The sequence below is a fragment of the Mytilus galloprovincialis genome, chromosome 1 (genome assembly GCF_965363235.1).
Source record: "Mytilus galloprovincialis chromosome 1, xbMytGall1.hap1.1, whole genome shotgun sequence".
Classification (NCBI taxonomy): Eukaryota; Metazoa; Mollusca; class Bivalvia; order Mytilida; family Mytilidae; genus Mytilus; species Mytilus galloprovincialis.
In genome coordinates, this window is record NC_134838.1 from 28,301,067 (window position 1) to 28,316,425 (window position 15,359).

The 15,359-nt window shown below is 32.0% G+C and overlaps 1 long non-coding RNA gene across 1 annotated transcript; it reads right to left on the minus strand.

Moving 5' to 3' along the window:
* Positions 1–126: 126 nt before the first annotated feature.
* On the minus strand, positions 127–8,818 carry LOC143073568 (uncharacterized). The gene is made up of 3 exons (XR_012977537.1): positions 8,695–8,818; positions 1,780–1,980; positions 127–562 (listed from the first exon to the last, which is right to left on the minus strand). It is a non-coding gene; the product is annotated as an uncharacterized LOC143073568 (long non-coding RNA).
* Positions 8,819–15,359: the final 6,541 nt, after the last annotated feature.

A 15,359-nucleotide genomic window follows, 5' to 3' on the forward strand; every position in this document is an offset into this window, starting at 1 on the left:
AAATCCTATGGGATTCAAATTATAAATATATAGACATAAATATGCAGTAATGTGTATGTTACAATGTATTCTATTTGGTAGTAAATTGTTATAAGATGAATCTTTTTAATGGAATATCTTTTTTTCTTTGGAAATGTTAATTCAACATATTGTTCTATAACTGTTCAAAACTAAACTTTTAAACAACAAAGCAGATAATGTAAGTATTAATATATGTTTATTTAGGAATTATAGAATACTTTCTTGAAACACAATTATTTACCATTTGAAATCAATGAAAACCCTATTATTAGGTTTAACATACTAGTAGCTATTTAAGTAAATCTATTTTTTTTTCAATATCCCTCCACACAAAACATTAATAGTTTCTTATCATTCAGCATTGTGTGATCGTATAGTCCACTATTTGGTCATTCAGCACAGAACATTGACATTATTGTGGTTTCAATATCTTTGACCGAGTGATGAAAATAATAAACTGATCCATCTTTTGTCTTTGAATTTATTCTGATCTTGTTTCTATGCTTTCTCCATTTATTCTAAGTGATGAATTTCAATCCTTCTGAAAAAGAAACAATAAAATCTGAAGTTATGTATTATACAAAATTGTTTGCATACATGTAGCATAATATGATTTTCGATAAAAATAGCTATGCGGTATGGATTTTACTGATTGTTAAAGGTTGTCCAGTGTCATCAGTTGCTAACCTTCTACATCCTTTGGTCTCTGATGGAGAGTTGTCAAATAAGCAATATACCACATCTTCCTATTCTAATACTATATAACAATCAATTAATTTATTCTTCTTTATAACATTTGGGTATTTTCCCAAGTTATATATAATATATATATGATATATATATATATAAAGATCAATGGTAAAACTTTAGGCAATTTATATAATAACATTCCGTTATTCACAAGAATTTGCATTATTTTATACAAAACGCAGACAACAGAAACAATATTTCTTTATGCTTTTGAAGTTTTGACTGAGTTCAACTTGTGTTTTATTTCATTCTTTGGACATATTGGAAATTATAACATTGATACAGAAAAATGTATAGTTTTATCCCAATTTTTTGTGTTGTTGGCTTGCTGTCTCATTTTTATATACAGTTATACATACATCAATAATCTTCTTCTTTATAAAAAGTAAAAATGGGATATGTTTTATTTTGATAATCTCAAAACATTAAAGTTTATCGAATAACTTATTACCAAGTTCACAAACACCAATGTGTTTGATATTAATTTTAAGACATGTATAAATGTTCCAGACCATATCAGTATTTTGACTGCATGTTAAAGGTCCAGAACATATAAGTATACTATTACAGTCTTACCATATGCATACAGTCAGACCATTTGAGTATACTTGTACTTTCTAGTGCCAGCTGGACAAAACATGTGTTTTTATTTCAACTGCAATTAAACTTTTTGTATTAATCTATTAAAGATTTCAGTTATATTGATCTGTAATGTACATTTGTTTCTAATAACTTGACCAACTTCTTTAAATTTGGCAGACTGTACATATACAGTCCAAATACTCATATGTTCTGGAACATAAACATGATTAACAAGCATTTGACAGGATGTCATGCTAAAATCCCATTAATATAAGTACTAAATTTTGAGTATATACATGTAAATCCACAAGTTTCTTACTGAAATTCATGGTGAACTTTCACCAAAAACTTAAAGAGGATACAATTTAGAGGAAGGACTGGACAGATGAATGCACAAACACTATTAAAACAGAGCATAAAACTTACCGAAAACAAGATGTTTTACATTTATCCTTCAGAAGCAGGAAAAATGAAAAGTTTTTTTTTCTTTCTCTGCCTTCCATGATATAAACTTTAAATTTATTCATGCAAAATATGAACATCTGCAAAAGGTAGGACCTTGAACCTCAGCTTATCCACATTTTGACTTTTGAACTGCATATTTGTTCTTTTCATCTTGCTGACAACCTAAACATAAACAAATGATAAAACATAATTAACTTTGTGTTTTTATTTTTGTTGGTACAAACAATTTTTTCCCCAACTTAAAACGAAAACATCATCACAAAAAAAGGAGGTGATACTAACCTCCTAAATATTTAAACAAACCAAAATTATTACAAATGTACTTGATTAAGATCTTGTCATAAATTTATAGCATCGATACTCTTATTTTTGAAGACCATATATCTATTGAGTTTATTTGCATACTTATATTCCTTTGTACAAGAGTATGCATATTAAGATTGATTCCGAGGACTTTAATGTTAAATTAGCATGATTAATTTCACAGTTTCTCAGCTCCATGTGTATGTTTTGAGAGAATCTTGCAATACTGTATAATCGGATATTCAAAACATATTGTGAGGTTTTTATTAATGCAACTGAGAGCTGTATCTCTTTCTCAGTTCTGATACATGTACATATTTATGAGCTAAAGACCAGTGCCAAAATTTTCTCACTGCATTGAAGACCCATATATTCATTTGATTTGTATTATTGTCTCATACAAGATTAAAGAACCTTAGTGAACACGCTCACATACCCCACGTCCCCACATTGTCATTGGAGAAATTAAATAAGTATAAGAAAAAAAAATTGTATAAGAAAAAATATTGAATAATAATTTCCTGTCAATATACATAGTATGTCCTTATTATCTACAAAATTTCATGAAATTCTGTTGTGTGTTTTCAGAGGAGTTGAGATGACAAACTGTTGCAGAAGTACATTGAAGCAAATAAGTTCAAAGGGGCATAACTCCTAGAAAAAAAATTGAACCGTAATTTCCTGTTGATATGCACATCTACATAGTATGTCCTTATTATCTACAAAGTTTCATGAAATTCTGTTGTGTGGTTTGAGAGGAGTTGCGATGACAAACTGTTGCAGTAATACATTAAAGTAAATAAGTTAAAAGGCGCGTAACTCCTAGAAAAAAAATTGAATCGCAATTTCCCGTCGATATGCACAACTACATAGTATGTCCTTATTATCTGAAAAGGTTTCGTGAAATTCTGTTGTGTGGTTTGAGAGGAGTTGCGATGACAAACTGTTGCAGTTATACATTAAAGTAAATAAGTTCAAAGGGGTGTAACTGCTAGAAAAAAAATTGAATCGCAATTTACCGTCGATATGCACAACTACATAGTATGTCCTTATTATCTGAAAAGGTTTCATGAAATTCTGTTGTGTGGTTTGAGAGGAGTTGCGATAACAAACTGTTACAGTAGTACATTAAAGTAAATAAGTTCAAAGGGGCGAAACTCCTAGAAAAAAAATTGAATCGCAATTTCCCGTCGATATGCACAACTAAATAGTATGTCCTTATTATCTGAAAAGGTTTCGTGAAATTCTGTTGTGTGGTTTGAGAGGAGTTGCGATGACAAACTGTTGCAGTAATACATTAAAGTAAATAAGTTCAAAGGGGCGTAACTCCTAGAAAAAAAATTGAATCGCAATTTACTGTCGATATGCACAACTACATGGTATGTCCTTATTATCTGAAAAGGTTTCGTGAAATTCTGTTGTGTGGTTTGAGAGGAGTTGTGATGACAAGAAACAGGACTGACGGACGGACGGACACGTCAAAAACATTATACCCTCCGCAACTTCGTTGTGTGGGGTATAAATATATATGGTTTAGGGGTGGGGATCTTGACTGTTTACAAGTTTTCAAACAAGAGGGGGTGGGGTGACCCCTTTAGGACTTCCCTTTTATTTCATTTTATTTCATTTATTTCATTGTCCCCTACAAGAATATATATGGTTAAGGAGTGGGGATCTGGATCGTTAGATAATAGATTTAACCTTTATACCATTAATATCATGAATATCAACATATTTCATTTTTGATAAAAGAAGGGCAAAAGTTTCCTATGGGTAGAAATCGATTCAATTCAATTCAATATTCTATTGGAAAGAACACAAAAGAGGCGTGATCCAAATACAGATATTTATATTTTTAATATTTAATATTAAAACAACATACAAATGAAATAAAGATGCATGTAACAACAAGTGAGGGTGTTAAAGGGTTATTTTCGTGCAAAGTGTTTTGCCATTTCTATTTCACGTGCAGCCGTGAAAAAGGTTCGTTATTCACTGTGTTTCGAGAAATTGGTAAAAAGATCAACGTGCAAGGCATTTTTAATTGTTCGTTCATCGTGAAATGGCAATTTCATTTCGCGTTCTTCCGTGCAGATACCCCCCCCCCCCTTTACGCCCCTCAACAAGTCATAAGCCAATTATATGTATACCATTACATTATAAACTGATATTGATACCATGTATTTTATTTCGTTTGAAATGGTGTTTTTCCCATTTGCTATTTGTAGTAATTATTTATAGATGGGAACTAGTATTTATACATATATAACTAGTTCGGATACTTGTTTTGTAACAGTATGTACTATTTATAAATTTGATGTTAGGTGCATAAGGCACGAGGAAAGTTTTGGCGGTTTTTACAGGTGGGGTTTAATGGTACTATATAAAGTTTGGCATTTAAATTGAAGTTGGTCACATTGGTATATATGCAGTTGCTGCTATGTTTATTGTACGTACAGGCTTTGGGGGTATTAGTCGAGGAAAAAGAAACGATGCGAAAGAGGAACAATGTTAAATGTCATGTATTTATATGTTGATTCAATAGAAGAAATATGTACAATAAAGTAAAATAAAATATTGTATCGCAAGAGAAAATAAGATGTTACTGCAAGCAACTAATCCTATATCTGTGTTTGTCTTGTTTATAGCCTATTGAATAAAGAGATAAATACTTTAAATTCGGACGAGCAGGGCGAGGGAGAATTTAAATAAACTTAAACATCAGTATTATTCTAAATTTTCATAAATTTACTAAAACTTTAAAACACACAATCACCTATATGTGTATATGCAGGAACTACTGTAAAAGATTATTATCTGATGAAACGGTATGGTGGTCTTGCAAATCAAGAGCTTCTTCAATATACCGGTACATACATATATATTTAAATTCTTTTTCAGACATAGGATTTAACATTGTGGTAAAATTTTCATCCAAATTATTTGAATTAATATCATTAATTTTATATTTAGATCTAATTTTGTTATATTGAGGACATTCAATCAAGAAATGTATCTCATTTTTAATTTTATTCCTGTGCAAAATTTACAAAATCTCTCACTAGAGGGTATTCTTGGTCTTGCATACCTACCAGTTTCTATTGCTAATGAGTGTGCACTTATTCTTAATTTAGTGAGTTTTTTTCTCAGTTATTTAGGGACATTAAAGTTCAAATATTCTTGTTGTTTAAATTTAGTATAAATTTTACTAAAAAATAAAAGTTTCCCACAGTTTCCATCTTTTATCTTTAGATAGTTCAAATATACATGATAATTTTATTTTTGTAGAAATCTTCTAGTTTCTGTTTGAAATTACTATTACAATGCTTGTTTAAGGGTATCCCAATATATTTCATTAATTCAGATAGTTTATTAGACAATGAATTTTCTCTATTTGTGAGAGTTTTGTCCACTTCAAAAGCAGCCTTGAGAATTTCATGTGGACCACCAGACCGTTCACCTATATCACTGAGACGCACATAGTATTTATACATAATATAAAAAAGAAGATGTGGTATGATTGCCAATGAGACAACTATCCACAAAAGACCAAAACGACACAGACATGACAGACATTAACAACTATAGGTCACCGTACGGCCTTCAACAATGAGCAAAGCCCATACCACATAGTCAGCTATAATAGGCCCCGATAAGACAATGTAAAACAATTCAAACGAGAAAATTAACGGCCTTATTTATGTCAAAAAATGAACGAAAAACAAATATGTAACACATAAACAAACGACAACCACTGAATTACAGGCTCCTGACTTGGGACAGGCACATACATAAATAATGTGGCGGGGTTAAACATGTTAGTTGATAACATAAGTTGATAACATAAGTTGATAACATGTAATGCTATAAATGGGTAATGGGCCAAATTCACACTGCACTGCTAGATTGGAAGACTTTCCATGAACCCCAAGTATGTTTTTAAATATGGTTTTTGTCATGTTTGTGTTTTTTCTAATTTACTTTTGTCTAATGCTTCAAAATTTGGTTTGAATTCTGATATCCATACTTAAATACTTCTGATCCACGATTCATACAAAATGTACTTCAAGCAACGCTTTTACACCCCAATGAAGTTACAAAAAGAAGTTTTCAATTCTTAATTGTTTTAAAAATAAAGACATGATCTACAGTTCTGTAAATTTTTCTAAAACCACCTTGATTTGAAGATAATAAATTATGTGTTTCAAGAAAATCACTAAGTTGTTTTTGTAAAATGGAGTTTAAGACTTTACCAAGAACAGCTTGTTATGCAGGGTCGGATCCAGCCATTTTGAGAAAGGGGGGGGGGGGGGGTCCCCAACCCAGAGTAAAAGGGGGATGAGAGTAAAAAGGGGGGTCGAGCTATATGCTCCCATTCAAATGCATTGAATTTTGATCGTCCAAAAAACAGTGGGGTTCCAACCCCCGGAACCCCCGGAATCCCCCCCCTGGATCCGCCAATTGATGTCAATAGACATGATAGAGAAATGTTCCAAATTTTGGGAATTTTTTGAGTTAAGTATCTTATTAAAAAGTTTTGTCAGAAGTAAAACTAGAGTGTTTGACCCCACCTTATCGATAGTTACAAATTTGGTCCAAGCTTTCAAATTCACAACATAGAGTGTTTGACCCCACCATATCGATAGTTACAAATTTGGTCCAAGCTTTTAAATTCAGAACATGCCGGTGACTGTGTTCCAAGTGCTGGGTTTTTCATCCCCCTCGTTGTTTGCGGACTAACGATTTAGGCCTGTGGTGGATAATAGTGTGCGTGCATTATAATAAATAAGCTTTATTTAGAGTCGGCATGGTATATAAAACATAGACAAACATAAGCTCTAATGAGCTTTTAACCGACATATGAGACATTATATAACAGTACAACATTTATAACAACACAATACATAATATAGTACACATGCAATAAATATCACAGCACAAAAATGAAGCACTAAAAGCAGAATATAAGCATAAGCTAGGTGTTAAGGCTAAAAGCATATAAGTGTAAACTAGGCATAAAAGCTGGTAAAAATGCATAGCATAAAAATTGAAAAAATGGGATATGATCTAGATGGTAAATAGATTTGCATAATATATTAACTAAAAGTCTGCACAAACTGTGCACTTACAGTCATTTCCATTCCATGACTTTAAAATATTTTTGAACTGACTAAAATCATGAAAATTAGCAATTTTTCTAAAATCATCAGGTAGATCATTCCATAAAACAGCAGCTGTGTATTTAAAAGAGTTCTTACCATAGGTTGTTGTTCGGACCCTAGGTATATCTACAATATTAGAATATCTAAAATTATATTTACAGTCTTTCAATACAACTAAATCATGTAAGCATGGTGGTGACAATTTATATAAAATTTTAAAACACTCAACAGTCAGGGGACTTACTTAAATAAGTGATTTTCTGAATCACTGATTCAAGTAACATTATTCCCATAAAGGTTGGAAGTTAGAGTTGTCTTTCTTTAATAATCACCTATTTAAGTAGTACAAATTAATCACTAGAAGAAGTGATTTAATTTTATTGAAGCTTTAAATATAGAATACTAATGATCCAGGGACCAATTATCTTTCTAAACTTATCAGAACCAACATCTGTGTTGTCTAGGATGACCAGGTCATTTCAGGTGATGACCTTGTACTGAATCTAGGATAATGACATAAAAATCACTTGTATAAGTATCAGACCTCAATTTCCTTCACAAAAATCACTTCTTTAAGTATCATTCTTTTAATAACCTCCACTAATTTCAAAACCCCCGAACAGTGAATTTTTTATCACGAACAGTAGAATTTTATTACATAATCTGAAAGATGAAACCTTGAACTTCACAGGAAAAATACTTCCACTGCTGGGAAAAATCTTTTAAGAAAGTATCAGTTCATTATGTAAAGCCATTATTATAGCATTTTTTCAACTAAAATAGAATTTTCAGCTAAATGATAGCATCAAAGGCATAAACCTTGCTACTTAAAAGAACCAAAAAGTTTCATTTTTTTTTTTTATTTTACTAATTAAAAGATATGATTTAAATCTATGTGTTTAAAATTTTGAATAAACTACATAATCCCAATTTGTGACAAAACCTCAAATTTGCTACTCAAATAAGTGATTTAAAAATCACTTATTTCAGTAAGTCCCCTGACTGCTCAATAGCCATGTTACGCATACGTCTTATTTTCAGTGATGGAACCTTTGCTCTTAAAAGTAGTTCATCATATGAACTAACATAGTCTTCATATATAAATCGTAAAGCCCTTTCCTGAATTTTTTCCAATTTGGTGGTGTTATTTTTGTTGCAAAAATGCCATGCCAAAGGACAAAAATTAAAATTAGATAAAATAAATGTGTGGAAAATTGTCAGTTTATTCAATTTAGTAAGGTAGCAGCCAATGCGCTTCAAAACATTCAGTTGTTGGGATGCTTTACGACAAATATTTTTAATGTGGTGATTAAAATTAAGTTGATAGTCAATATCAATACCCAAAAGTTTGACAATCTCATCACAGGATATTTTTGCTGACTGTATATTAAATACAATTAATTTTTTATACCTTCTTAATCAATATTTTAAAATACTGACGGCAACTTGCCAAGTGTTGTAATGTATCAATATCTCATTTGAGACCAACGTGCTATTTACATGTGCGCCCGAGAATGCAGGGGAAGGAAACTTGTTAATTATGTTTATTTTGAAGCCTGGGTAATCCTCAAATTGACGCAAGAGGCTTTGTGGCAAACTCCGGACAGTGATCGTTTCCGTTCCGGAACTGTTTTCCCTTACTCCATTAGTGTAGAGTAGTATTCGGGCCCGTATGCGGATCGGAACTGGAACTGCCGGGGAGTTTGGCTTTGTGGTACGGGCTTACTACTAATACATGTCTTTGTCTCAAAATAACTCGGAAGCGTCAATTAACAGTTGGGATCGTCTCGGGGGGGGGGGGGGGGGGGGTCTTCTTTGTCTGTCTTTTTTTTTTTAAACTATATTTTTAATAGCTAACACTTTTTTTCATTATTCTGTTTCTTTCACTATTATTCTTTATTCCTTTTTTTCTTTGACCCTTATTTTCTATTCTGTTAATTCAAATCCATACCCTCTTATGTGGACTTTCGGTGGTTTATTTTTTAGTTCTGGTATTATGTGATATGTCAGTTTCATGCAGTTTCATGAAATAATGGTTTTATGCATTTCAGCCAAGATTGTGCATGAAATTTTAATAAACAATTCAACACTGGGCTACACGTTATGTGAATTTGATTAAAACCGATGAACATGAATTTGACAGCTCGTGCCCCTTTAACAGGTAAAATTCAATTTATAAATTCTGATTTACTGTCATTCAACACCAAATTACTAACTTGCTGTATATTGATACATGTGATTGTATATTGTCAATACCTCAACATCGTGAATACGCCATTTTTTTTTGGCTATATTTGATTTTGATCATGTTTGATAGGGGGTCACCGGTTGCGACTTCGAAACAGAGAAAAAAAATCTAGGTAAAAAAAGTGTAGAATTTTGTTGTTTAAAATTTATAAAAGTTGTACATTCCTAAAAAAAAAAGTACTTAATTCCGTTCAACTGCTAGCATGTTGGTTCGATACGAAAATAGGAGGAAAAAGCATCCGGAAAATTTGTGATCAGTAATTATCATTCGAATATATATGAAGAGCAATGGGTATAAAACAAACTTTTTTTTTTTAACTTTTGACAGCATATAAACCCCAGTTATTAGCAAACACAAATTAAGAAACAAAATCGATTACAATTAGATTTAATTAAAGGAAAAAAGGGGGGGGTAATTAACAAATTTTACTATACGCTCACATACTTCTTAAAAGATTACCATATGTAAGCTGTCTATAGAAACAAAATATGTATTATATATGAACTGTTATTTTCTCTGTAGCTATGTACTAGTTTATGAGAATAAAATCATTCATTCATTCATTCGATAATGTTATAATTATTTCAGGAGTTTTGAAAAAAGAATATATATAGACAGTTCAATTTTCGACGTCTACTGTTACAAAAAAATTGTGTTTTTATGTTTTTTTTTTATAGATTTGGTACTTCAGTTTCGACTCACAATTTCTTTTTGAACTGTTAGAGGGCAAACTATTTAGGAGAAGATTCGTAAATCTTCAACTTTAATACCAATTTAACTTAATACATATTTTTTTAAATCAATATTTTTTTTCTTAAAAAATATTACAACAACAAAATATTAAGAATAATAAAGGACGTTTTTTTATCATTAATATCATATAAAAACTATTTAAAAATTCACATACATGTAACTTATATCTATGCATTTTAATAGTCTCTTATAATTCTGTATAGAATGGCTCTCATTTTATCTAGTGTTATTTTACAATGTATAAAGATTGATTGTACTTGTTGAGAGATGAGACTTTAATAAAACATTGAATTGATTGAATTGAATTGAGCTATCACATAGCCCGGATATATAAAGTCGGTTCCAAACCGATACCGGTGATAACACCAAATCGTCCATCATAAAAATCGCAATTTTTATCGAAATTATTTTATTTTTTTACATTTTTCTTCAGGAATTGTAATATTTTTATGCTTTAAAGGGAAATTAAGGTCCTTTGTGCTGTTATCAAACTTTTTTTAGGATCCTTAGTGCTCCTATGTGTTCCTTTGTGTACAAAGCAGGTCCTTTGCGGTGTTTTTAGAGACCGTATTTCTAAACGTTTCAATGCGGTACGTCTAAACACCACCTAGGCCGCCGTTGTGCACTAAGCTCCAGGAAGTGCACTAAGCCCATGATGGACCAGTCAAATAAGCACCAAGGTCATTCAGTACGATACAGATTTGAATAAAGAGCATATATTTAAATTTTGGTGTAAATATATTCAGAAATAAAAGAGAAATTAACATGTTATATGACACGCGCCGATTTTGTGTAATATGTCCATTCAAAAAGGACCAGTCAAATAAGCACCAAGGTCATTCAGTACGATACAGATTTGAATAAAGAGCATATATTTAAATTTTGGTGTAAATATATTCAGAAATAAAAGAGAAATTAACATGTTATATGACACGCGCCGATTTTGTGTAATATGTCCATTCAAAAAGGACCAGTCAAATAAGCACCAAGGTCATTCAGTACGATACAGATTTGAATAAAGAGCATATATTTAAATTTTGGTGTAAATATATTCAGAAATAAAAGAGTAATTAACATTTTATATGACACGCGCCGATTTTGTGTAATGTGTCCAGTTGTCCTATGATATCGTTGATTGAATCCAATGAAGCTTGACGAATTTATAAATACTGCATTAAGGATATGTACCAAAGGTTAAATATATGCACCAATGGGAATTGGTCTTTTCAAACACATCTACATACATGTATACGTTTTCTCATGGGTTGGTTCATACCAGTAGCCAGTGTGGGTTCGGACGAACCGAAACCCCTTGAAAACAAATAAGCACTGTTAAAGTCAACGTTCTGTTCGAAATGTGGCTGTTAAAGTCGAGTTCGTGAGTCCAAATAACACCCCCCCCCCCAACCCACCCCTTGAAAATTTCTGGGTACGGGCCTGTGGTTCATGCAATATTGAAATTATGTTTACTCAATGCGCAGTTACTAAAGTTTATATTTGCCACTATTCTTTTTTATTTCATATAAATGATTTTTTGATTTTTTTCTTCGAAAAATTTGTGGTGTTGAAATAGGGAATGGACACAGATACCTAAGCAATTTGACAAAAGAAATTTTGTGTAATGTCATCAATCTGTATTACACGTAGACAGGATGTTCTCTAGAAAACTATACGTTATACACACCCGAGAATACACGCACTGTCGTAATGGAAAATTACTGTAAGTTATATAATTACCTGTAATCAGCTTTGCAACAAATTAGTTGACCGACCATGTCATTACAGTTCAAACAGATTTTCCTCAAATTAAAATGGAATATTCATTTTATCTTTAAAATTTTAAACTTTAAAAAGCACACATTGACAAAATTATGAAATAGAAATGAAATCGTATTTTAACAAAGATTAAGATATAATTTTACAACGATCCGAAAAAAATATCCTAACAAACGTCGAATCAAACAATATGAACCTACGCAGTTTTATATTATAAGACTGACATACGCCAGTTTGCTATTAAACTCAGTGTGCTGGGCCAGGTTGTGGGTGAGGTGCTGGAACTTGATACACATGTATCATTAAGTTACAGTTCTGTTAGGATTTGACTGCCCTTTTACAGGGACTTTCTATTCTTACTGTGAATAGTTAGTATAGACTGTTCCTGGCTTAGAATGGTTCTCTGCTCAGCAACTGGCGTGTATTTAGCATTTGATTCAAATATCTTGTAGCAGCAAAAAAACACAAATTAATGTATCTAGCAGCTTTATTCAGGAGCACAGTCTGTATTAATCGCCCGGGATTAATCGTAAATAACTTCACGATTTATGTGTAAGTTTACTCTGCTAATCGATTTTCAAGTATTTCAGATTTAAGTTATTCGTGAGGCCCTCTTCATTATTTATATTCACTCAAAGCACAGTCGACTGAAGATTTAATAATTATAGCGAAAAATATAGCGACAAATGGGGGAAATAAGATTTTTAGTATTATTATGATTAAATCTACAGGCGAGTCGACTGTGGTCAAATTAAGAGGTTCTCTGTTTCTTGAAAATCTTATCTGATTCAGGATCAATTCATCGGTTACACTCCCCTATCACGAGTGATTCTTTGTTTTGCTGACATTCTAAAAAAGGTATTGTGCAAGTGTTGACTCTCAATTTTCATGATTAATAACAGATATCTACTCGTTACCCGGACTACTGCAAAAACAATTATTCATTTCACTGATTTAGATGGAAGGTAAACGGATAGAAAGTCACAGGACAAAAAGTCACAGGACATAAAGTCACAAATTTGATAGGCCTAGCTAGGACAAAAAGTCAGAAACAATTTTTGACAATTGTTTGAATATAAATGAAAAAGATTTTGAAATATTTTCTTTTAATTACATATATTCTTTTTTGATTTAAGGAATTATTGCTCATACAGTCTGTGCCAAAAACTTTTTCATCTACTAGCACTTAGACTAGTCCAGAAACTAAATATCAAAACTTGTGCCTATATGACTGTATAAAATTTTGAAAATTTCCAGTAGTCCGATTCAATATTTACTAGTCTGGGGCATCGGACTAGTGGCTAACGGCGCAGACTGCTCATAAACTTTGACAAATGAAAATGTATAAGATTTTAATCATGCAAAGGATATATTTATTGGCAAATTGAAGCCATTTAAGTACCAAGCCTCTTCAATGACATTTTGTTTTCAAAACAATTATTTGATCGATATTGATATTTATTGAATACATTTTATTTACAAAGTTGCTTCATGTAAAAAACTTCAAGAAAAATACAAAAAAAAGAGTGTTTTCTTGTTCAAAGAAAAATAATCCCAAAACTGAATTGTGACTTTTTGTCTGTAACTTTTTGACTGTGACTTTTTGTCCTGTGACTTTCTGTCCTACATTCAGATTGAATAGGGGTTTGGTTGCCCAGTCTCCCGAGACTAGTATCTGAGACTACTATCTCAGTGATGATCGAGCTTTATGTATTATGTATTGTGCTTGTCATATATGTATGTCGGATAAAAGCTCTACAGAGCTTATGTTGTATTGTTATATATGTATAACTGACTTTAAATAAATCTATTTTGCTAGCCCCTTACAACTAACAAGTAAGAATTAGGTTACTTATTTTTTTAATACAAACAATTATGACGTCTTGCATGGCTTTTTTTTACCATGACGGCGTCCCAGAAAAAAGTTGAAATAGCCATGCAAGACGTCATTATCATTTGGACTAATATTATGGCACATATTGTCATACCACAGGGATTTGTGTCAATTTATCTGGTTTTCTATCCTCACGAACCCCAAAAAACTAGTGATAAAGTGTTAACTTACTTCTTAATTAAAGCCTAATATTTAGAAGGCAGAAGACCTGGACCATTCATACTTTTATATATATATATATACATGCCTTAAGTTATGAAGTTGACATCTGTCACAAGTTCATTGACCTTGAGCAACCTCATTTCATGGCTAAGTGATAGCATCGAAATAAAGTTAAGGTTTTTAAGTATCCTTAATTTCTATTATCAGTGGCGGATCCAAAAGGGAGGGGGGTCCAGGGGTTGGAACCCGCCTTTTTTTGGGACTATCAAATGCATTTGAATGGGGACATGTGGTTGGAACCCCCCCTTTTTAAAATGGCTGGATCCACCCCTGATTGTCATGATTATAATGCATGAGTAATAGGATTCCTCAGAGACTATAAACAATTTCTCTACTATATTTACTTTTAATTATTGTATGGAATGATTGTAAGTTATGCATGTCCAACTGGCAAGTTTTATTTGACCTTGACCTCATTTTCATGGTTCAGTGGTTATTGTTAAGTTTTTGTGTTTTGGTCGGGTTTTCTAATATATTGTATGCAACATGTCAAGTATATTTGTAGTATACAAATTATTAGGGATGTACATGTTAGTCTGGCATGTTTTAGTCGATCGTGACCTCATTTTTATGGTTCATTGCTTAATGTTACCTTTTTGTTATTTTGGCCAGTTTTTCTATTTTCTTATTTTCAAATTAACAAAAGGTCAACTAGGTGCATATGTCTGACTGAGAAGTTTCAGGCGCGGATCCAGAGGGGGGGTTCCGGGGGTTGGAACCCCCCCTTTTTTTGGGACGATCAATGCATTTGAATGGGGACATGTAATTGGAACCCCCCTTTGTCCTGGGTTAGGAACCCCCCTTTTTAAAATGGCTGGATCCGCCCCTGAGTTTCATCTTACTTTATTTTCATAGTACATTGGACAATATAAAAAAAGAAGATGGGGTATGATTCGACAACTCTCCACAAGAGACCAAATGAAACAGAAATTAACAACTCAAGGTCACCGTACAGCCTTCAACAATGAACAAGGCCATACTGCATAGTCAGCTATAAAAAGTTCTTAAATGACAATGTGAAACAATTCAAACGAGAAAACTAAAAACCTAATTTATGTAAAAAAATATATGGAAAAACATATATGTTACATATAAACAAACGACAATCACTGAATTATAGGCTCATGACTTGGTACATATATATATATTTATACATAACGAATGTGGCAGGGTATAAGGAACT